At 37.4% G+C, this 24,463-nt stretch overlaps 1 long non-coding RNA gene across 1 annotated transcript in view; it reads right to left on the reverse strand.

Annotated features, from left to right (window-relative positions):
• Positions 1 to 243: 243 nt before the first annotated feature.
• LOC111094926 overlaps positions 244 to 24,463 on the reverse strand; it is a 72,962-nt gene continuing 48,742 nt past the window's right edge. The window contains exons 2-3 of the long non-coding RNA XR_005385963.1: positions 1,276 to 1,369; positions 244 to 984 (exon numbers count right to left, since the gene is read on the reverse strand). This is a non-coding gene — a long non-coding RNA (uncharacterized LOC111094926). The remainder of the gene's footprint in view (positions 985 to 1,275; positions 1,370 to 24,463) is intronic.

The raw sequence follows: 24,463 nt of genomic DNA on the forward strand, positions 1-24,463 counted from the left end.
CCCAAGGTTCTTCAGGAGCTACCATGTGGGTATGAAGGTTAGTATAAGCAGGTAGGATTCCAAGACAGAATTCTCCTCTTTTAGCCACTGTTGTCCCTGCCACCCATGCCATCCCTGTCCACAAGAGCAACTCTCCTGCTTTCCTGTTTTACATATCAGGCTTTGGTTCAATATTGCATTTGAAAAAAGAAAGTAATTTCTGCTTAAAATAATTAGAAAATTACTGATTTATTTAAACTCCTTTATCACATAGATGGAAAAAAATAAATAAATATCACATAGATGGTAAATAGTCTCACAGAGAAAAAAATAATTTGTTCATGATCAGACAGTAAATCTGTCAGTAGCACACTCAACTCAATTATCATTTAGCATCAATCTCACAGCCTTCTCTGCCAGCAGCCCCAAGGTGAATAGGGGCAGGAGGAAACACAATAGTCCTAGAGGATATAGCTATAAAAGGGGAGTTACTAAAAAATACTAATTAAAAAATTAAAAATTAAAAGGGAACTACTATCTGGGTGCTCTTGGTACCTGTAGAGAGGAGATCTCTCCCCCTGCACACAGGTGGTTTTTTGGTATACCTAGGACTAGATTGTGCAAAACTACTATCTCTGGCTGAGCAACCTATCCCTCTGCATCCAAGTTCCTTAGTCCACTAAAAATGTTTCCACCCAATCAAATAGTGAAACATAAACTTCAATCATCCTAGCTGATTACAGAGTCACAGGTAGAGAAGGAGTGATGATTGTCTTCCAGGCCAGAGGAGTTTGGCTGCTACAGTAGCAAAGTGGTGACAGTAGCTGTGTTTGGGACAAAGTACATTTGAGAAATTCTTACATATCATGCTCTTTTGCCAAAGAATTACAGTGTTGGTCTCTTCATAGGCCTAAGTCATTGAACACAAATGTGAAGGGGAAAAGTTGCAGCAGTGGGTAGTTGCAGCCTTTAGGATGGCTCTGACTTCTGCTTCTCTGGACAGGCCTTAAAGAGAAAAAAAAATGAGAGTTTTGAGTTGGTGTTTTCTCCAGTCAAGCCAAGTCTAATTTTACTAGACATCTGATATAGCAGTTAGAAGCAAAGACTCTTTAAATTAGACTTTTTTGGTTCAAACTCTGGCTCTATCTCTAGCTGGGAAAATTATTGAACCTTCTTACACCTCAGTTGTTCTGGGTAGTTGTCTGGATTAAATGAGATGGTGCATGTAAAACACTTGGCTCAATGTCTGTGGCTATAGTAAGCTAACTTTGTGTAAGAATTAGCTATCATAATTACCATTTTCCAGCTCTTGAAACCAACCTAGAGTCTTGCAGGCCAGGATCCAGACAGGTTATGACTCTTCAGAAAGTAGATGCCACAGAAATCATTTCTGGTAGGAAGTAAAAGACAAAAATAAGGAAATTACTTATCCTATCCCTGTCCCATGGTAGATATCTTATTCTTACATCAAAGTTATATCATTGAACTCTCAAAATAGCTTTGCAAGCTATTTATTATATCTCCCTTTTTTTCATATGTGTAAACTGTGGCTGAAAGAAGTTTAATGATTTGCAAATGTTTTCACGGAATCAGGAGTCAAACTCATCTGTGCACTGAGTACATGCATGTTATTTCCCCTTATAGCCAGGCAGAGCTGATGGGGAACTCAGCAGAATTGTCATTGAAAATTTGAAGGCAATGAATTAGAAGTAGTGCCATTTTGACTGTGCCTTAAACAAACTGGAAAAACCTTAAAACAGAAGGTAGACGTTAGGAATCCCTTGCATCCTGATTTAGCATCTCAACTGTTCTGGCCTGCTCCCAATGGAATCTGATGACCATGTTCATTTTCTTTTTCTTTGTCTTTTGCATGTTCAGGATGGAATACTCTGGGTAAGTCTTTTATTTATGACCTCTCTGAAGAGTGCTTGTATGCAGTGGGCTCAGGACAGTCTCAAGTGCCAGAGGCAATTCTTCCGAAGCTTCACTGGGCAATTGAACAACACACAAAAAAAAAAAAACCCAAAACAGTGACCAAGGTAGAGTCATAAAAATGTTGGTGAATATGATCTGAAACCATCAGAACTAGGGTAGTGGCAGAATAAAATTCACAGCTCCTCTATCCCTTGCCCATTCTAACCTGAAGCACTACTTCTAGGGCATAGGAAAACCCAGGGCTAGCTATAAAGCTTTGCCTGTAACTTAAATATGTATTCTGCTTCTAAGAGTGAAGACAGGCTCAAGACAAGTAGAAACACTACTCCTTGTGTGACAGTGTCATCTTATGGTCTAGGAGGTGAAATTGTGAACTTAACTGGTACAAGCAATTGTGCAATTGGAAAGCAGTAGTATGGGCTGGGAAAGGGCAGATAGAGACATCGATAATGAAGAAGTTGTCATACAAGCAGGAAAACTTTGGCCAACTCACCAAGGAGTTAAATTAAACTTACAATATGCACCAACACATACACTTAAAACACCGCAAATTGCTACACATTGAGACAGTAAGAAAGAATAACAATTAGGCAAGCAAGGAAAGAATTTCAGCTGGCTGATAAAACGATTGGAACAAACTTCCTTTATCAAACATGACAATAGAAGACTGGGGAAATGTCTAGGTGTGAGTAGAGGGTATTTATGATCTTTAGAAGGGCAAAAGGTCAAGATAAGTAAAGGATTGCACTGGGCTCAAGCTTTATCTCCTTCACCAACTCCTAAGTCCCAAGGGCCTTAGAATGCCTAGCTTGCTGATGGCTTTCAGCAAAAGATATTTATTATTATGCTCATAGGATGAGACAGGCAGGAGTCATGAATATTGGCAGGAAAACAAGGCTAAAGGATTTGTTTGACTAACTCATATAACTTGAAAGGTTTATTGCTGAACTGATTATGTAATGTAGCATTGAAAGAGCAGTATCATTTAAGTAAAGATTTGAAGCCCTTAGGCAGGTTTGGAAAGAAAATTGGGGAAGGACTGAACACATTAATAGGCCATTTAAGAATTGTCTGCTTTTTATATCTAGTTTCAGACTATAAAGCTGGAAGGCAGTGGGACAATGTGAAGGGCACTAATTAGGAGTCACAAGACCTGGGGTCAGGCAATAACTCACACCAGGCAATTCCTTTTCTTTCTCTGTATACATATGTTCTATAACACTAAATGGAGAAGGAGGACCTGAAGTTAGACATGCGAATCACTAAGGACCCTTTCAGATCTGATACCTTAGGCTTCAGAATAACCCTACTTACCACACCCAGGTATTTGACTCCCCCTACAACCTCGAGAGTTTGCCAAAGGACCTAACTGGATTGATCATACAGGTGGGCATTCCTCCTTCAGTCTCTTCTCTCTTGGCCATATCCAGTTTCTTTTGGCCCAGCCCAGGAGTTTTCCACTCTGTCAGTCTGTTGCACTCACACAGGAAACTTTAAAAATGCCGAGGCTCAGGCCCCACCTCAAGAGATTTTAAATTAAAAGCTTCCCTGCTGATTTCCATATACAGCTAGGGTAAAGAATCCCTGGCTTAGACAAACTTTCTGGTGGATTTCATGTAAATAGTCCTAACTTCTTCAATCTTGATTTCTTCTCTTGTTATTATTTTCACATTTGTTCAGTGGCCCTTTGATCACTCACAAACCGAACATTTCTAATGCATTTCTTTATTCGTGGGCTTATTTAACACTGCTTTTTTTTTCTTGAAAATATGTCTCTTAATCACTCCAACCAGGTTCAGATTCATCTTTAGGGCTCTTATTCCTAGGCACTTAGATAATTGACGTTAAATTTGTTTGTATTTATTGATTCATAGCTTACAGAGAATAGATAATAAAATATTTAATTAATGCATGTCATATAAATTCAGATTTTATGCTATTTGGTTTAACTTATGTTCATCTTCAATTATCTACATTCATTCAATTATTAATTAATTCTTCCATATTTACACAGCTTTACAGAAATATAATTTATATAGCTTACTATTTACCCATTTAAAGTGTATAATTCAATTGTATTGGGTATATTCACAGAAATGTGTAACCATCACAACAGTTAATTTTAGAACATTTGCATCATCTCAAAAAAAAAAATCCTGGTATCCTTTGCCTGTTGCTCACTTAGCCCCTATGCCCCCAACCCAAACCCTAACCCTATTCTCTATAGATTAGAGAATCTATAGATTGCCCTATTCTGGAGTTTCATAAGAATGAAATCATACAGTATAAAACCTGTGACTTATTTCTTCTACTTAGCATGTTTTCAGGATATATTCAATCTATAGAGTGTATTATCACTCCTTTCTTTTTATTGTTGATTAATATTCTATTACATAGATACACCACATTTCTTTATCCATTCACCTGTTGATGCACATTTGGGTTGTTTCCTGTACGCTGTTTTGAATAGTGCTACTATTCACAAGTTTCTGTCTGGAACATATATTTCCATTTTTCTTGACTGTATCACTCTAAAAGTGAAATTACTGAGTCATAATGATGTGAAATGTTGGGGCTTGGGGCTGAACAGTCAAAAAATAATTCTTGAAATCTCTTCAGTGCCAAAAAAGATGGTTTTATTAAAGCACAGGGACAGGACCCAAGGACAGAAAGAATAGCAATGGGTTTGTGAGGAGTGACTGGTTATATACTTTCAAGTTGAGAGACTGTTAGGGATAGTGTAAGTCTCTAAGGAATTTGAAGCAAGGTTTCCAGGACCTTGAGGGGCTAGCTGCTGTTAGGTGAAAGTCATTTATGACTGTTTAGTAAAACTTTAGTCATGAGACCCTTCAGATGTATATCAATGTGATATATGTTTGCAGGATGATTGCTAACATATATCTTGGGGGTAGAGATAAAAGAAATTTCCAAAGAAGGACACCTGGGTAGCTCAGCAGTTGAGTGCCTTAAGCTTGGGATGTGACCTCAGTCCAGGGATAGAGTCCCACATAGGGTTCCCTGCGAGGAGCCTGCTTCTTTCTTCCCTGCCTACTTCTTGTTGTGCCCAAGATTGCAAATCCGAGAAACCACCAAGGAGCCGACACAGATGCAAACACAGGAGGGTTTATTTACAAGCTCTAGCTTGGGTCCAAGTATACCCGACACAGCGGAACAGGGACTTGGACCCCAAGGTGGGTTTCAGCTTAGTTTTAAGGGCTGGTCTAGGGGACCTCCAGGAGGGAGGGAGGAATTTCTCAAGTTCTGTTTATATTCTGATATGGGGCTTTCAAGGGCATTGAGCTCTGTTCTTATTCTAATAGGGGGCTTTCTAGGATGTTAAGCTGTAAGCTGTTTTCTTCCTGTAACTGAAGTAAGATAAAGTTCAGCTCTTATTCACAGGGACCTGGGATGGCTGTACTTGTGCTAACGCTGAACTTAAAGTAGAATGGCCTTAATTTTCTCGGCCTCCACACTTCTCTGCCTCTCTCTCTCTCTCTCTCTCTCTCTGTCTACCATGAATAAATAAATAAAGTCTAAAAAAAAGAAATTTCCTAAGAGATTTTTACATGTTAAAGAAGACTTACAGGACCCTGGAGGTCAGGCTAATGTCAAGGTTGCCTTTTGCCTTAAGCAAAGTATTAACATTGAGGCAATTGAGTTACTGGAAGAAGGTCATTGCCTGTCTCAAGTACTTGTCAATGGATATCAGTTATAAGGAAGTTTAATTTTTTTCTATATTTCTTTTACTTTTGCTCTCCACATCAACATGGTATCAGTATGTTTAATCATTTGAGGAACCTCCAGACAGTTTTCCAAAACAAAAATGTAGGAGATTTCTAATTTCTCCATATCCTTGAAAATACTTCTTTTTTTTTTTTTTTTTTTTTTTTTTAAATTTTTTTTTTTAATTTTTATTTATTTATGATAGTCACAGAGAGAGAGAGAGAGGCAGAGACACAGGCAGAGGGAGAAGCAGACTCCATGCACCGGGAGCCTGACGTGGGATTCGATCCCGGGTCTCCAGGATCGCGCCCTGGGCCAAAGGCAGGCGCTAAACCACTGCGCCACCCAGGGATCCCCCTTGAAAATACTTCTTATTCTCTGGGTTTTGATTACTCTATCCATCATAGTGGGTGTGAAGTGGTATCATATTATGGTTTTGATTTTATTTCCAGATAACTAATGATGTTGTTTTCATGTGTTTATTGTTAATTTATATATATTTTTTGAAGAAATGTCTACTGAAGTCTTTTGTTTATTTTTAAATTGGATGATTTATCTTTTTATGTAGTGTAAGCCCCTATTAGCTTTTTAAATTTTAATGTAAATGCTTAACATTAAGCTTTTGATTGTCAAGGTATCCAATTCAAAGACGTGAATTTTAAATAAACATTGCCAGGTACACAATTAGATAAAGAACTAGGCAACCCAACCATGAAGTTCCCTTGTTTTGTTTTGTTTTGTTTTGTTTTTCAGAAATTTCTGATTGACCTTGATAACTGATTATTTAACTCACTACCTGTTTTTCTCTTCCCCTTCTTTAGTTCCCACTGTTTTTTAAAGATTTTATTTATTTATTCATGAGACACACACACACACACTGAGGCAGAGACAGGCAGAAGGAGAAGCAGGTTCCCTGCAGGGACCCCAATGTGAGACTCTCTCCCAGGACTCTGGGATCATTACCTGAGATGAAGGCAGATGCTCAAACACTGAATCACCCAGTGCCTCCCCATTGTTATGTTTTAAATTCACCAGTAGTGACTCCTTGAAACCCTAGGCATCTCATTTTAAACCCTAATAAAGGCAGAACCCAAGGTCCACTCTCTCCCTCTCTCTCTCTCTCTATGACCTTGCTGCATGGCCCCAGATTTGTGGACCCTGTGTAACTTCCAGGACTTGTGAGTAATAAATTTTGTTTTGTTTGGGATCCCTGGGTGGCGCAGCGGTTTGGCGCCTGCCTTTGGCCCGGGGCGCGATCCTGGAGACCCGGGATCGAATCCCACGTCGGGCTCCCGGTGCATGGAGCCTGCTTCTCCCTCTGCCTGTGTCTCTGCCTCTCTCTCTCTCTGTGACTATCATGAATAAATAAATAAAATCTTTAAAAAAAAAAAAAAAAAAAAAAAAAATTTTGTTTTGTTTTATTTCTTCCAAAGTTCCCTGATAGTTGTTACTGAGATGTGTCTTGCAATCATAAAAAGAACCACAAGCATTAGTCCAGCTACAACAATAGCTCTGGTCAAAAAAAATGTCTATAGGGTCTAGCCACAAATACTACCAGTCCAGGTGAGTGCCTCCAGGCATTCCTAGACAATAGCATAATTACTAATAGGCTAAAACAAACAAAAATACTTATATATTCAAGATACAAGTCCCTTACCAGAAAAAGGTTGGAATTCTCAACAAGATACTAGCCAATAGGATCCAACAAAACATTCAGAAGATTATTCAATAAGGTCAAGTGGGATTTATCCCCGGGATGCAAGGGTGGTTCAATACTCATAAAACAATCAACGTGACTGATCACATCAACAAGAGAAAAAACAAGAACCATATGATCCTCTCAATAGATGCAGGGAAAGCATTTGACAAAATACAGCATCCATTCCTGATCAAAACTCTTCAGAGTGTAGGGATAGAGGGAACATTCCTCAGCATCTTAAAAACCATCTATGAAAAGTTTACAGCAAATATCATTCTCAATGGGGAAACACTGAGAGCTTTAATCCTAAGATCAGGAACAAAACAGGGGTGTCTACTCTCACCACTGCTATTCAACATAGTACTAGAAGTCCTAGGCTCAGCAATCAGACAAAAAATAAATAAATAAATAAAAGGCATTCAAATAGGCAAAGAAGTCAAACTCTCCCTCTTCACAGATGACATGATACTGTACATAGAAAACCCAAAAGACTCCACCCCAAGATTGCTAGAACTCCTACAGCATTTTGGCAATGTGGCAGGATACAAAATCAATGCCCAGAAATCAGTGGCATTTCTCTTCACTAACAATGAGACTGAAGAAAGAGAAATGAGGGAATCAATCTTATTTACAATTGCACCCAAAAGCATAAGATCATAGGAATAAACCTAACCAAAGAGGTAAAGGATCTATACCCTAAAAACTACAGGACACTTCTGAAAGAAATTGAGGAAGACAGAAAGAGATGGAAAATTATTCCATGCTCATGGATTGGCAGAATTAATATTGTGAAAATGTCAATGTTACCCAGGGCAATTTACATGTTCAGTGCAGTCCCTATCCAAATACCATGGACTTTCTTCAAAGAGTTGGAACAAAGAATCTTAAGATTTGTGTGGATTCAGAAAAGACCCCAAATAGCCAGAGGAATATTGAAAAAGAAAACCAGCGCCGGGGGCATCACAATGCCAGATTTCAGGTTGTACTACAAAGCTGTGACCATCAAGACAGTGAGGAACTGGCACAAAAATAGACACATTGATCATTGGAACAATATAGAGAACCCAGAAATTTGCTCTCAACTCTATGGTCAACTAATATTTGACAAAGCAGGGAAGACTATCCACTGGAAAAAGGACTGTCTCTTCAATAAATGGTGCTGGGAAAATTGGACAGCCACATGCAGAAGAATGAAACTAGACCATTATCTTACACCAGACACAAAGATAAACTCAAACTGGATGAAAGATGTAAATGTGTGACAAGAATCCATCAAAATCCTAGAGGAAAATACAGGCAATAGCCTTTTTGAACTTGGCCACAGTAACTTCTTGCAAGATATATTTATGAAGGCAAAGGAAACAAAGGAAAAATGAACTATTGGGACTTAAGATAAAAAGCTTCTGCACAGCAAAAGATACAGTCAAAAAAACTAAAAGACATCCTACAGAGTGGGAAAAGATAATTGCAAGTCACATATCAGATAAACGGCTAGTATCCAAGATCTACAAAGAACTTATTAAACTCAACACCAAAGAAACAAACAATCCAATCACAAAATGGGCAAAAGACATGAACAGAAATTTCACCCAAGAAGACATAGACATGGCCAACAAGCACATGAGAAAATGCTCCGCATCACTTGCCATCATGGAAATACAAATCAAAACCACAATGAGATATCATCTCACATCAGTGAGAATGATGACATTTAACAAGTCAGGAAACAACAAATGTTGGAGAGGATGTGGAGAAAGGGGAACCCTCTTACACTGCTGATGGGAATGTGAATTGTTACAGCCACTCTGGAAAACTGTGTGGAGGTTCTCCAAAGAGTTAAAAATAGAGCTACCCTATGACCCAGCAATTGCACTGCTGGGTATTTACCCCAAAGATACAGATGTGGTGAAATGGCAGGACACCTGCCCCCCAATGTTTATAGCAGCAATGTCCACAATAGCCAACCTGTGGAAGGAACCTCCATATCCATCGAATGATGAATGGATAAAGAAGATGTAGTATGTATATACAATGGAATATTACTCAGCCATTAGAAACAAAGAATACCCACCATTTGCTTCAATGTGGATAGAACTGGGGAGTACTATGCTGAGTGAAGTAAGTCAATGGGAGAAGGACAAACATTATATAATTTAATTCATTTGGGGAATATAAATAATAGTGAAAGGGATTATAGGGGAAAGGAGAGTAAATAAATGGGAAATATCAGAGAGGGTGACAGAACATGACAGACTCCTAACTCTGGGAAAGGAGCAAGAGGTAGTGAAAGGGGAGGTGAGCTGGGGGTTGGGGTGACTAGGTGACGGGCACTGAGGAGGGCACTTGACGGGATGAGCCCTGTGTGTTATACTATATTTATACAAATCAAACTGCAATAAAAAAACTGTCAGAAAAAAATAAAATAAATTTTATTGAGGTTCATTTATAGCTTAGCATATGTTCTTTTTTGTAGAATGATACATTTTGTACTTAAGAAAATTTTATTTTATTGTTGAGTTTTTGAATGGAGTATTCTAGTGATGTGCTAGGTCTAGTTTCTTTATAGTGCTTTTCAGGTATTTTATTTTCTTGTTGACTTTCTGTCTAGTTGCTTTATGAAAAGTGGGATATCAAATTGTTTATTATTGTTAGATTTTCTGTTCTTCCTTCATTTCTATCAATTTTAAATACATTTTGCATTCTCTTTTTAAGTGCCTGTATTTATAATTTTTATATCTTCTTGATTGATGTTCTTATCATTATAAAACTTCTTTATTTCTAGTAATATTTTCTTTTTTTAAAGAATTTATTTATTCATGAGAAACTTGGAGGGAGAGGCAGAGACACATAGGAAGAGGGAGAAGCAGTCTCCATGCAGAAAGCCTGATGTGGGACTTGATCCCAGGGCATTGGGTTCACACCCTGAGCCAAAGGCAGATGCTCAATCGCTGAACCTCCCAGGAGTCCCTTTAGTAACATTTGCCTGTTTAAATTTTTTTTGAAAAGATTTTATTTACTTATGAGAGAGAGAGAGAGAGAGAGAGAGGTTGAGACACAGGCAGAGGGAGAAGCAGGCTATACGTAGGGAGCCCGAAGTGGGACTTGATCCTGGATCTCCAGGATCATGCCCTGGGCTGAAGGCAGCTCTAAACCGCTGAGCCACCTGGGCTTCTCTCTCTTTTAAGCTCAATTCTTCTGTTTTTAGTATAGACTCTCCATCTTTCCTGTGGTTTCTATTTCCATGACATATACTTTTCCTTTTATTTTCAAGTTGTGTCTTTTAATCTAAAGTGTGTCTCATGTATATAATTTAGTGGAACTCTTTTATTCCTGTCTAGAAATGTTTTGTCTTTCATTTTAATTGTTAATACATTCATATTTATTGATAATACATTTGGAATTATGTGTGGCATTTTGTTTTGTTTCCTATATGGCTCATGTCTTTGTTACTTTATTTTTTATAATTTTTTAAAATTTTTATTTATTTATGATAGTCACAGAGAGAGAGAGAGAGAGGCAGAGACACAGGCAGAGGGAGAAGCAGGCTCCATACACCGGGAGCCCGATGTGGGATTCGATCCCGGGTCTCCAGGATCGTGCCCTGGGCCAAAGACAGACGCTAAACCGCTGCGCCACCCAGGGATCCCATCTTTGTTACTTTAGTCTTGCTTGCTCCATTGTTTTTCCAATTAAAAATTAAAATGAAAAGCTATCATTTTAATTTCATTAGTATTATTTAATTATATTTTCAAGGTTATTTTAGTGATTGCCATAGGATTTATCTTTACACCTTAATTTATCAGAATCAGCTTCAGGTTTATACTTGTGTAATTCTAGTGATATGTAGAAATGTAATTCCTGTGTAGCTATAGCCCTTTCTACCCCATTTTATGATATTATTGTAATACATCTTATATCCATTAATGATACAAACCCAACAGTATGTTGTAATATTATCTTATCATCTATTGTTATTTTCTTAGACTGTTATAGCTTTTCTCCCATCTACTTCCTTTGTGCTATTATTGGCAAATATGTTAATATATTTTGTTACATTTTTAGTATAAGTCCAAGAATGCAATTTATACATATTTTACGCAATTAATTTTTAAATCAGTTTAAAAAAAGGACAAAATAATATACATTTATAATTTATCTTATAATTATGTAATTACCTTTATTAATGCTCTCTGTTTAGGTGGACTCAAATTACCATCTATGGTCACTTGCTTTCACCCTTAGGAACTTCCTTTAGTATTTCATGTAAGGCAAGTCCAAGCAATAAATTATCTCAGCTTTTTTTATCTGCGAGAGTATTTTTTCTTTATTTCTGAACAATAGTTTAGCTGAATAAAGTATTTTTGGTTTATTTCTTTGAGCACTTCTCAAAGAATATGTTATCCCACTGCCTTTGGCCTTCACTGTTTCTGATGAAAAGTCAACTGTTAATCTTACTGGAGTTCCTTTAAGTGATGTGCCATTATTCTCTTGCTGATTTCAAGATTTTCTTTTTATATTTGGCTTTCAGCATTTTACTATGTTATATCTGTTTGCGAGTCTCTTTGTATTTATACTACTTGGAGTTTACTATGTTTTCTGAATATATAGGTTTGCTTTTCAATAAATTTGGGGAGATTATTGCTATTATTTTTTTAGATAGTTTTTCTTCTTTTTATCTTTTATCTCTTTCCAGTACTCCCATTACACATATTTTGATGCCCCTAATGGTGTCCTACATTTTTTTGAAGTTTTGTTCTGATTTCTTCATTTATTTTCATTTGTTCTTTGGCTAACTTTTGATCTTTTGATCTAGCTTCATGTGTGCCAATTATTTTTCTGACAGTTCAATGCTACTATAGAAGGATAATTTGTTTTTTTTCTTTTTAATTTCAGTTATTTTACTTTTCACTCCAGAATTTTAACTGGGTTCCTATTAAAAATTTCTGTCTGCTTATTGATATTTTCTATTTGATGTAACATTACCATTATACCTTCCTTAACTTCTTTAATCATGTTTTCTTTAGTTCTGTAAACATGTGTAAAGACTATTTCAAAATATTCTCTTATTAAATCCAACTTTGGATTATTCTCTCAGGTGATTTCTTTTGCCTTATTTTTTACTGATGTGTAGATTATATAGACATAGGCATTGTCTTCAATCCTAATAATTTTTATTTAATAACCAGACATTTTAGATAATATATTCTAGCAACTTTGGGTTCTTCTCATCCTTCTGGGATTTGTTATTATTATTTGCTTGCTTTAATTAAGTAACTAGCTAGGTTATTTTGGTGAGGTATGTTCCTTACTATAGTGTTAAGTCTACGATGTTCCTCAAGACAGCTTTGGGCATGCTCATACTCATCTTGGGAGGACAGTGGTACCAGTAGGATTTTCTTCCACTCTTACTTTGACCACCTTCAGTTGTTATGCTCCACCAATTGTCGGCTGATTCCTCTACAGTTTCCAACAATGTCTTGAACGATAAATGCCTCTACAAACTAATTTCTTCAAATTATAACTCCTTTGATAAAATAGGTATTCTGAGATCAGTATTTGATATTTGTTCTGATCCCAGGAGGATGTCTTCCACCAATTTACCAACTATAAGGCAACTGGCCTATGTTACTGTTTGTAACTTCATTAAGCTCATGAATCCACCTAAGTGCCTTTCACTATAGCCTCCACAGTTCTTGAGTATGCTCTAGATTTAAAGTTTTCCATGTTCTATTGCAAATGAAGTTTATACTTTTGGGGAGAGATTAGGAACTACATGCTTTATAGTCTGTTTCTCCCTCCAGGGATAATATCTGAGCCAGGACTCTGGAGCTAAGGATGGATATGATAAGCTTATCTATAAGTGACACCCTTGCTCTAGAAGCTGATCATTTAGTGGAGGTTGAGATGCATAATGGTCAGCAGCCTGGAGTGATCTGGGCTTGTCTGCCTTTGAGGGAAGCATTACCTCATGAGCTGGAAGGATGGCTGTCAATACTCTAATATTTTCAGTGTGTCACACCTAGTGGAGAGCCAGCATTCCAAAAGTGGAAGCCAGGTGGACAATGTTAGCCTCCACCTCTCAAAAACACTTGTGTAGGCCTTAGCCACTCAAACAGGCAGCTGGATACAGGATACAAATACTGAAGTCATATTTTCCTGGGGACAAAGTCCTTTGGTTCAGAGCTGGGAAGACAGGGATCATTGTTTTGGCTGCAGCAGTCTGGGGTGAATTCATTACCTCACTGAACTGGGAGAAATGAGGAAGTAAGAAGTCATGGTTCAAACAAAATAGACTATCACTTTTCTTTCCATATTTTCATAGATTATCTTAAATAGATGTTCCTCATTTGATGTTTGACTTTGAGATTATTTCCAGAGGACTCAATTTTTTCTTTACTGTTTTCACCAGTTTCACTAGAGAGCAAGGAAATAGAGTTACTCATGCAGTTATGCCAGAAAAATACTTTCCATTCTTTTATTCTTACATCAGAGAATTATTGATGACTGATGTGTGCCAGATCCTGTGATGGTTGATGAGTAATATTATGGTTTGAATGTTTGTACCCCCATTTTATATGTGACTTGTTTGGACATAGAAACATTGGAAGATAATTAATGTCAGGTGATATAAGGGGACCCTCATGAAGAGATTCACTGATTAATTAATCGAAAATGTTGCTATCTTCATGGACTTTTGTTTGAAGGAGACAAACACTAATCAAATAACAACACAAAAAATATGTAAAATAGAAATGTGATTGACAAGAATGACAGTACAGTGACATGCAGCATATAAAACTTTATTTGACAAAACTTAAAAAAGGTCAGGAAGAAAATATTGAGTCCCAAAAGAAGAATAGGAAATTAATTGTTGAAGAAGTATCCCAGGATTAAGCAACAGCATTTCTTTCTCTATGACTACTTAATGGGGAAAACATTACAAAGTTTTTAACAGGGAGGTTAAAACAATACAAATGACCACATTTGTATTGTAAAAACATTCCTCTAGCAGAAACATGGAAAACGCTTTGCTGTGTGCCAAAAGCAAAAGCAAGAAGACAAGTAAAGAGATGACAATAGCCTAAATTAGAGTGCTGGTGGAGATGGGAAGTTGAGGATATAGTGGTAAGAGATAAGAGAAGTGGAGAAATTAGCTATATACATAGGAAGCAATTGTGAGAGGACCACTTCACGGATTGAAAGAAGTGAGGGCAGCCCCGGTGGCTCAGCGGTTTAGGGCCACCTTCAGCCCAGGGTGTGATCCTGGAGACCCAGGATTGAGTCTCATGTCAGGCTCCCTGTGTGGAGCCTGCTTCTCCCTCTGCCTCTCTCTCTCTCTCTCTCTCTGTGTGTGTGTGTGTGTGTGTGTCTCACGAATAAATAAATAAAATCTTAAAAAAAAGAGGGAATCCCTGTGTGGCTCAGCAGTTTGGTGCCTGCCTTTGCCCCCTGGCATGATCCTGGAGACCCGGGATCAAATCCCGCGTCAGGTTCCCTGCATGGAGCCTGCTTCTCCCTCTGCCTGTGTCTCTGCCTCTCTCTCTCTCTCTCTCTCTCTCTCTGTGTCTCTCATGAATAAATAAATAAAATATTTAAAAAAATAAAAAATAAAAAAAATAAAGAAAGGAGAAGTGAGATGGAATAAGGGAGATAATGATGAAATGCCCAAGGTTTAAACATGATTCAGAGAGATGGCGAACACTGACAGAGAATCATATTTGAAGGAATATGCCATAAGATTTGTTTTTGAGAGGGATCCCTGGGTGGCTCAGTGGTTTAGCACCTGCCTTCAGCCCAGGGCATGATCCTGGAGTCCTGGGATGGAGTCCCACTTCAGGCCACCTGCATGGACCCTGCTTCTCTCACTGCCTGTGTCTCTTCCTCTCTCTCTCTTTCTCTCTCTCTCATGAATAAATAAAAAAATCTTTAAAAAAAGATTTGTTTTTGATCCTTTTAGTATCATTCGAAAGCATTTATTCCTTCAGATTGGGTTGCAGGAAGACTGTAAGCAGAACTTTTAAATAATATGGTTAATTATAATTTATTCATTTCTGTTCATTCAAAGCTTATTCATAGACTATATATTTGGTAGCCCTGTACTCAGTAAAGTTTTCCATGTATACCAATAAACCCCATGTTACAGGAAAGAAGAACATTATTTTCAAAATCAATTATATAAAAAAAAAAAAAAAATCAATTATATCCTATCTAGACAATACTAATTGTCCCAGAGAATCTAAGATATGTGTTTCCACAGTTATGGAAAACTGAAGCTCTGTCCCAGAAGGAAAAGACCTAAATTATGGTGCCAAATTTTAAAACCTTGAGCTATTTTCTTCTTTGCAAGGACTTTCTGAAAAAAAATCTTTTAATGGTCCATTGACCGTGGGTTGTTTAGAGCTCTATCAAGAAGTCCATGAGCACTAGGATGCCTTGTGGCTCAGTGGTTTGGCACCTGCCTTCAGCCTAGGGCATGATCCTGGAGTCAATGGATCGAGTCCTGAGTCAGGCTCCCTGCATGGAGACTGTTTCTCCCACCGACTTTGTCTCTGCCTCTCTCTTTCTCTGTCTCTCATGAATAAATAAATAGAATCTTAAAAAAAAGAAGTCCATGAGCACTATGATGGCTTCAGAGGAAAAAAAATAAATGAAATAATTTGTTCATATCACTTTTGAATATTTAAATTTTATTTTTATTAAGTTTTACATTTTAATTCTAGTATTGTTAATATAAAGTGTTATATTAGTTTCAGGTGTATAATACAGTAATTCAGCAATTGTATACATTACTCACTGGTCTTCATGATAAATATATTATTTAATCTCCATCACATATTTCAACTAACTGCCCTCCTACTTCCCCTCTGGTAACCTTCAGTTTGTTCTCTGTAAATAAGAGTCTATTCCTTGGTTTGTCTTTCTCTTTTATTTTCTTTGTTTTATTCCTTAAATTCCACATATGAATGAAATCATATGGTATTTGTCTTTCTCTGACTGACTTATTTCACTTAGTTTTATACTATCTCACTCCAACCATGTTATTGCAAATAGCAATATTCCATTCTTTTTAAGTCTAAATAATATTCCATTGAATATATATACCACATCTTCTTTATACATTTATCTATCAATGGACACATAACCTACTTCCATGATTTGGCTATGGCAAACCATGCTGCCATAAACATATGGGTATATGTAACCTTTGTGCTTCTTTAAGATTTTATTTATTTATTAATGAGAGACACAGAAAGAGAGAAACAGAGACACAGGCAGAGGGAGAAGCAGGCTCCATGCAGGGAGCCCCATGTGGGACTCGATCCTGGGTCGCCAAGATCACGCCCTGGACTGAAGGTGGCGCTAAACCGCTGAGCCACCCGGGCTGCCCACATCCCTTTGAATTAGTGTTTTTTGTTTTTTGTTTTGTTTTGTTTTTTTGTAAATACCTAGTATTGTGATTACTGAATCAGAATAGTTCTATTTTTAACTTTTTGAGGAATTTCCATACTGATTTCCAGAGTGGCTGCACCAGTTTGCATTTCCACCAACAGTGCACATAGATCCTGTGTCTCCATATTCTTGCCAACACTTGTAGTTTCCTGTGTTGCTAATTTTAGTCATTCTGACAGATGTGAGGTAATATATCATTGTAGTTTGGATTTGCATTTCTCTGATGATGAATTATGTTGAGAATATTTTCATGTTTCTGTTGAACATCTGAGACTCTTCTTTGGAGAAATGTTGTTTATGTCTTCTGCCCATTTTTAAATTGAACTATTTGTTTTTTGGATGTTTAGTTTTATCTTTTCTTTACATTTTTGTATAATAAACATTTATTGGATATGTCATTTGCAAATATCTTCTCCCATTCAGTATGTTGCTTTTCAGTTTTGGTGATTGCTTCCTTCACCGTGCAGAAGTTTTTATTTTGATGTAATGAAAATAGCTTGTTTTTGATTTTGTTTCCCTTGCCACAGGATACATATACAGAAAGATGTTGCTATCACTGACATCAGAGAAATTACTGCCTGTGCTCTTTTCTCAGATCTTTATGGTTTTGAGTCTCATATATAGGACTTTAATCCATTTTGAATTTATTTTTGTGTATGGTGTAAAAAAAGTGGTCCAGTTTCATTCTTTTGAATGTTGTACAGTTTTCCCAATACCATTCCCAATATTTGTTATCTGACTCCTCTGGCTAGGACTTTCCACTATTGTGTTGAATAAAGTGATAAGAATGGACCTCCTAGTAAAAAAAAAAAAAAAAAAAAAAAGAATGGACCTCCTTTTCTTGTTCCTGACCTTAGGGGAAAAACTCTCAGTTTTTTACCATTGAGTATGATGTTAACTGTGGTGTTTATATATGGCTTTTATTATGCTGAGGTATATTACCTCTAAAACTCCTTTGTTGAGGTTTTTTATCGAGACTATTTGTTGTAAGTTTTCAAATGCTTTTTTCTGCATTTATTGAAATAATCATATTTGTTTATCCTATCTTTTATTGAGGTGATGTATCAAATTGATCTGCAAGTGTTGAACCACCCTTGCAATCCAATAAATAAATCACATTTCATCATGTTGAAAACTTTTTAAATGTATTATTGGATTTGGTTTGCTAATATTTGATGGAAAATTTTTGCATCTGTTATCAGAGATATGGATTTGTATTGTAATTGTTCTTTAATAATTTTTTTGTAGTATCCTTACCTGGTGTTGATATTGGTATAATGTTGGTCTCATAAAATGAATTTGGAAGCTATACTTTCTCTGCCATTTTTGGAACTATTTGAAAATAGGCATTAATTCTTCATTAAATGATCGGTAGAATTCACCTGTGAAGCCATCTGGTCCTGGACCTTGTTTTGTTTGTTTGTTTTTGATCACTGACTCAAATTCCTTACTTGTAAATTGTCTCTTCGACTTTTCTTTATTTTTCTTTAAATATTTTATTTATTTATTCATGAGAAACACAGAGAGAGAAAGAGGTAGGGACATAGGCAGAGAAAGAATCAGGCTCCACGCAGGGAGCTGATGTGGGACTCAATCCTGGGACTCCAGGATCATGACCTGGGCCGAAGGCAGGGACTAAACCACTGAGCCACCTAGGGATCCCTGAATTTTTTTTATTTCTTTCTGACTTTTGGGAGGTTATCTTTCTAGGAATGTTTCAATTTTTCTCGGTCATCCAATTTGTTGGAATATAATTTTCATAATATTCTCTTACAATTATTTCTATTTCTATGGTGTTATCTCCTCTCACTGTGATTTTATTTATTTGATTTTTTAAAATCCTTTTCTCTTGCTAAATAAGGCTAGAAGTTGACCAATTTTATTGATTATTTTCAGTGAACCAGTCACTGGTTTCATTGATCAGTTCTGTGGTTTTTTAGTTTCTATATCACATATTTTGGCTCTAATCTTCATTATTTCCTTTTTCTACTGATTTTGGGTTTTGTTTGCTGTTCTTTTCTAGCTCTTTTAGGTTATTCAAAAGTTTTCTTGGTTCTTGAGGTAGGCCTTTATTCTATAAACTTTTAAAACTGCTGTTGCTGGATCCAAAAGATTTTGTACAATTGTGTTTTTATTTTCATTTGTTTCCGTGTAATTTTTTATTTCTTCTTTGATTTCATGGTTGAGCCATTTATTGTTTAGTATGGTGTTATTTAACTTCCATGAATTTGTGCTCTTTCAGAGTTTTCTTGTGTATGTTTGATTTCCAGTTTCATAGCATTGTGTTAAGAAAATGTGCATAGTATGGCTTTGCTCATTTTGAATTTCTGAGATTTTTTGTGGCTTAATATGTGATTGATTCTAGAGAATTTTTCCATGTGCACCTGTAATGAATGATATTCTGCTGTATTAGTGTGGGATGTTCTGAATATATCTGTTAAATTCATCTGGTCTATCCTGAACACCTATGAATTCAACATGAGATGTAAAGACAGCTGGAGTACTACAGAGAGAAGTTTTCTCTCCTAACAAGACAGGACGGTGGGATAAAAATAAAAATTAAATAAATAAATAAATAAATAAATAAATAAATAAATAAATGGTGGAGGGGAACCATGACAAGCCTGGGAAAGCAGAGCAATGAAAGTCTTCTGCAAGAGGACTTGATTAAGTCCCAAGATATATATATATATATATATATATATATATATATATATATATATATATATATATAATGATTTTGGGTTTTGTTTGCTGTTATATATATATATCTTGCAAGAAGTTACTGTGGCCATGTTCAAAAAGGGTGTTCTCCTCTAGGATGAAGCCCAACACTGGACAAGTTGGAACTTTAAAAATCTGCGCCTGAGTTTTCCCTGACTGAAAAGTGCTTAGCAGGGAAACACGGCAGAATTGCAGGACGCAGGATGGGCAGTGAAACCTCAAGATTCCCAGAGACAATAAGAGTAGGGCTGCCCAGGAGAAAGCTCACCACAAACCGCAGTCTGATCTCTGTAAAGGGCTGGAGCCCCACAGCCCTCTGGGGCATTTGGAAGAAGCCAGCCAGTTGTGTGGGCTGGCTCCAGAGCTCCTTTTACCCTAGAGCCTCGTGATGGATGGAGATAGCTGTCCTCCATTCCCTTCTGGAGAGGTGGTCCCAAGGAGAGCTGGCCCAGCAGCAAAGGATCCTCTATCCAAAGGCACAAAAGTGGGCAAAGCCAACTATCCTCCATTCCCCCTGGGACAGCTGGAAGCTTGGAGGCCGCAGGAAATCGAGAACTCTCCTACCACTGGTTGCCCTGCAAGCTGTGCAGATAGTGCACCTGCACCTGCCCCCAGGAGCATTAAGGCCATTGTTGACTGGGAAATTGCCGTTCGGTACTCGCAGGGAGCTCTTGGCTCTGGAACTGGAAATCTGACTGCTGCCATTTTTTTTTCTTTTTCCATTTCTTTTTGCCTTTTACCTGAGAGAGGCACAGTCTCTAGGGAACAAAGGCCTCACAGGATAAACAGTTCATACTGAGCCCAGCACCTGGCAAAGGGTGGAGCATCTCCCCCCAGGCACAGACACCTGAGAATCAGCACAGCAGAGCCCTCCCATAGAAGAACTGCTGGAAGAACAAGGGAAAAGCAAGTTAACTGAACAACCAGGACTGTAAAGGTCCAGGACTGAGAGAAAATAGTATACAAAATTAGGGTTTTTTTTTTTTTCATTATGATTCATTTTTATTTCAGGTTAAAAATTTCCAGTATTTTTTCCCTTTTTCCACCTTAACTACAATATTTTACCAACTTTCGTTTTTAAGCTTTTTCCTTTTTGACTTTCATATTTCTACAATTACATGTCTTAGATAGATTTTTCACTTTTGGATTCCTTTCAACATATTCAATTTAATTATGGTAGATATATGAGATATGGATTTTTGTTTTTTGTTGTTTTGTTTGTTTCTTTTTTTCTCTCATTTTGTTTTATAATGGTGGAAGTTACTACCTACTAACACATGAACCAAAATACACTCAGAACCAGGTGGAACACTGTGTTGATTCATTCTGTGATACTATATTCTCTCTTCCTTCCCATTATTTCCCCCCCCCCATTAGATCGTGTTTATGTTTTTGTGGTTGATGTTGGATCTTTATATAAGATTTGCTGGTTCATACAAATTTGGAGTTGAACATCTTCTAACATACAGAACAAAATACTCTCCAAAGCCAGAGGATCACCCTCTAGTTCCCCTTGGGAGACTATATCCTCTCTCCACACCTTTTTTACTTCCGCTTTGTTTTTTTGTTTTTATTTTTTACGATTTTGTTTTAAAATTAGTTTTTCACTTTAGTGTCCATTTGCTTTATTTTATTCTGTCCTTTTTCTTTTATTTTCTGGTCTCTGACCATTTTGGAATAAACTAGTGTGTATTTTACCTGGGGTCTGATTGATATTTTTTACTCAGCTTGCTCATAAAGCCACTCTGCACTGGAAAAAATAACTAGAAGGAATAATTCACCACACAGGAAAGAACCAGAAGCAATACCAATTGCCACAGAGTTACTGAACATGAATTTAACTACCATGCCAGAAATTCAATTTAGAAGTACAATTATAAAGTTACTGATGGCTCTGGAGAAAAGCATAAAGGACTCTAGGACTCTGTTACTGAAGAATTGAGATCTAATCAGAGTGAAATTAAAAATAGATTAAATGAGATGCATTCCAAACTGGTTGCCTTAACTGCTAGAGTTAATGAGATGAAAGAGTGAGTGACATAGCATACAAGGTGACGGAAAGGAAGGAAACTGAGGAAAAAATAGAAAAACAATTAAGAACCGACAAGGAAAGGCTTAGGGAAATAAGTGATAGCTTAAGAAGGAAGAATATGAGTCTAATCAGGATTCTAGAAGAGGCTGAGAGAGATGAACACAAGGTATATTTGAACAAATCATAGCCCAGAACTTTCCTAATCAGATCCAAGAGATAGAGAGGACCTCCCCAAATCAATAAAAACCATTCAACACCTCGACATTTAATAGTGATACTTGCAAATTTCAAAGATAAAAAGAAAATTCTTAAAGCAGCTCAAGACAAGAGATTCTTAGCTTAAGTGGGGAGAAATATCAGATTAACAGCAGACATGGTACTGTATACAGAAAACCCAAAAGACTCTACCCCAAGATGGTTAGAACTTATAAAGCAATTCTGCAATTTGGCAGGATTCAAAATCAATTCACCGAAATCAGAGCATTTCTGTACACTAACAATGAAACTGAAAAAAGAGAAATTAAGGAGTCCATCCCATTTACAATTGCACCCCAAACCATAAGATGAATAGGAATAAACCTAACCAAAGAGGTAAAATACCTGCAAACTACAGAATAGGGATATCCCTGGGTGGCTCAGTGGTTTAGCACCTGCCTTCTGCCCAGAGCATGATCCTGGAGTCCTGGGATCGAGTCCCATATCAGGCTCCCTGCATGGAGCCTGCTTCTCCCTCTGCCTGTATCTCTGCCTCTCTCTCTCCCCCGCCCCTCTGTGTGTGTGTCTCATGAATAAATAAATAAAATAAATTAAAAAGTAAGTAAAAAAATAAAAAAAGCTACAGAACACTTAAGAAATTGAGGAAGACAAAGCGATGGAAAAACATTCTATGCTCAAATATTGGAAGAATAAATATTTGAAAAAGTCTATGCTACCCAGGGCAATGTACATGTTCAATGAAACCCCTATCAAAATACCATGGACTTTCTTCAAATAGTTGGAACAAATCATCTTAAGATTTGTGTGGAATCAGAAAAAAGCCAGAGGAATATTGAAAAAGAAAACCAATGCCGGGGGCATCACAATGCTGGATTTCAAGCTGTATTACTAAAACTGTGATCATCAAGACAATATGGTCCTGGCACAAAAACAGACACATAGATCAATGGAACAGAATAGAGAACCCAGAAATGGGCACTCAACCATATGGTCAACTAATATTTGACAAAGCGGGAAAGAATATCCCCTGGAAAAAGGACAGTCTCTTCAATAAATGGTGTTGGGAAAATTGGACATCCACATGCAGAAGAATGAAACTAGACCATTCTCTTACACCATACACAATGATAAACTCAAAATGGATGAAAGATCTCAATATGAGACAAGATTCCATCAGAATCCTAGAGGAGAACACAGGCAACACCCTTTTTGAACGTGGCCACAGCAACTTCTTGCAAGATACATCCACGAAGGGAAAAGAAACAAAAGCAAAAATGAATTACTGGGACTTCCTCAAGATAAAAAACTTCTGCACAGCAAAAGAAACAATCAACAAAACTAAAAGACAACACACAGAATGGGAGGAGATATTTGCGAATTACCTAGCAGATAAAGGGCTAGTATCCAAGATCTCTAAAGAACTTATTAGGGATCCCTGGGTGGCGCAGCGGTTTGGCGCCTGCCTTTGGCCCAGGGCGCGATCCTGGAAACCCGGGATCGAATCCCACGTCGGGCTCCCGGTGCATGGAGCCTGCTTCTCCCTCTGCCTGTGTCTCTGCCTCTCTCTCTCTCTCTGTGACTATCACAAATAAATAAAAATTAAAAAAATTTTAAGAAAAAAAAAGAACTTATTAAACTCAACAGCAAAGAAACAAACAATCCAATCATGAAATGGGCAAAAGACATGAACAGAAATCTCACAGAGGAAGACATAGACATGGCTAATACGCACATGAGAAAATGCTCCACATCACTTGCCATCAGGGGAATACAAATCAAAACCACAATGAGATACCACCTCACACCAGTGAGAATGGGGAAAATTAACAAGGCAGGAAACCACAAATGTTGGAGAGGATGCGGAGAAAAGGGAACCCTCTTACACTGTTGGTGGGAATGTGAAATGGTGCAGCCACTCTGGAAAACTGTGTGGAGGTTCCTCAAAGAGTTAAAAATAGACTTGCCCTACGACCCAGCAATTGCACTGTTGGGGATTTACCCCAAAGATTCAGATGCAATGAAACGCCGGGACACCTGCACCATGATGTTTCTAGCAGCAATGTCCACAATAGCCAAACTGTGGAAGGAGCCTCGGTGTCCATCAAAAGATGAATGGATAAAGAAGATGTGGTTTATGTATACAATGGAATATTACTCAGCCATTAGAAATGACAAATACCCACCATTTGCTTCAACGTGGATGGAACTGGAGGGTATTATGCTGAGTGACGTAAGTCAATCAGAGAAGGACAAACATTATATGTTCTCATTCATTTGGGGAATATAAATAATAGTGAAAGGGAATATAAGGGAAGGGAGAAGAAATGTGTGGGAAATATCAGAAAGGGAGACAGAACATGAGAGACTCCTAACTCTGGGAAACGAACTAGGGGTGGTGGAAGGGGAAGAGGGTGGGGGGTGGGGGTGAATGGGTGACGGGCACTGAGGGGGGCACTTGATGGGATGAGCCCTGGGTGTTATTCTGTATGTTGGTAAATTGAACACCAATAAAAAATAAATTTATTTAAAAAAAGACAGGAAATACAAATGTTGACAAGGATGTGGAGAAAGGGGAACCATCTTGTACTGTTGGTGGGAAAGCAAACTGGTACAGCCACTCTGGAAAACTGTATTAATCCAATTTTAGTTTATTTTTATATAAGGTGCAAGAAAGGTGTCCAGTTTCATTTTTTTTTTGCATGTTG

Source organism: Canis lupus, chromosome X (assembly GCF_011100685.1).
Source record: "Canis lupus familiaris isolate Mischka breed German Shepherd chromosome X, alternate assembly UU_Cfam_GSD_1.0, whole genome shotgun sequence".
Taxonomy (NCBI): domain Eukaryota; kingdom Metazoa; phylum Chordata; class Mammalia; order Carnivora; family Canidae; genus Canis; species Canis lupus.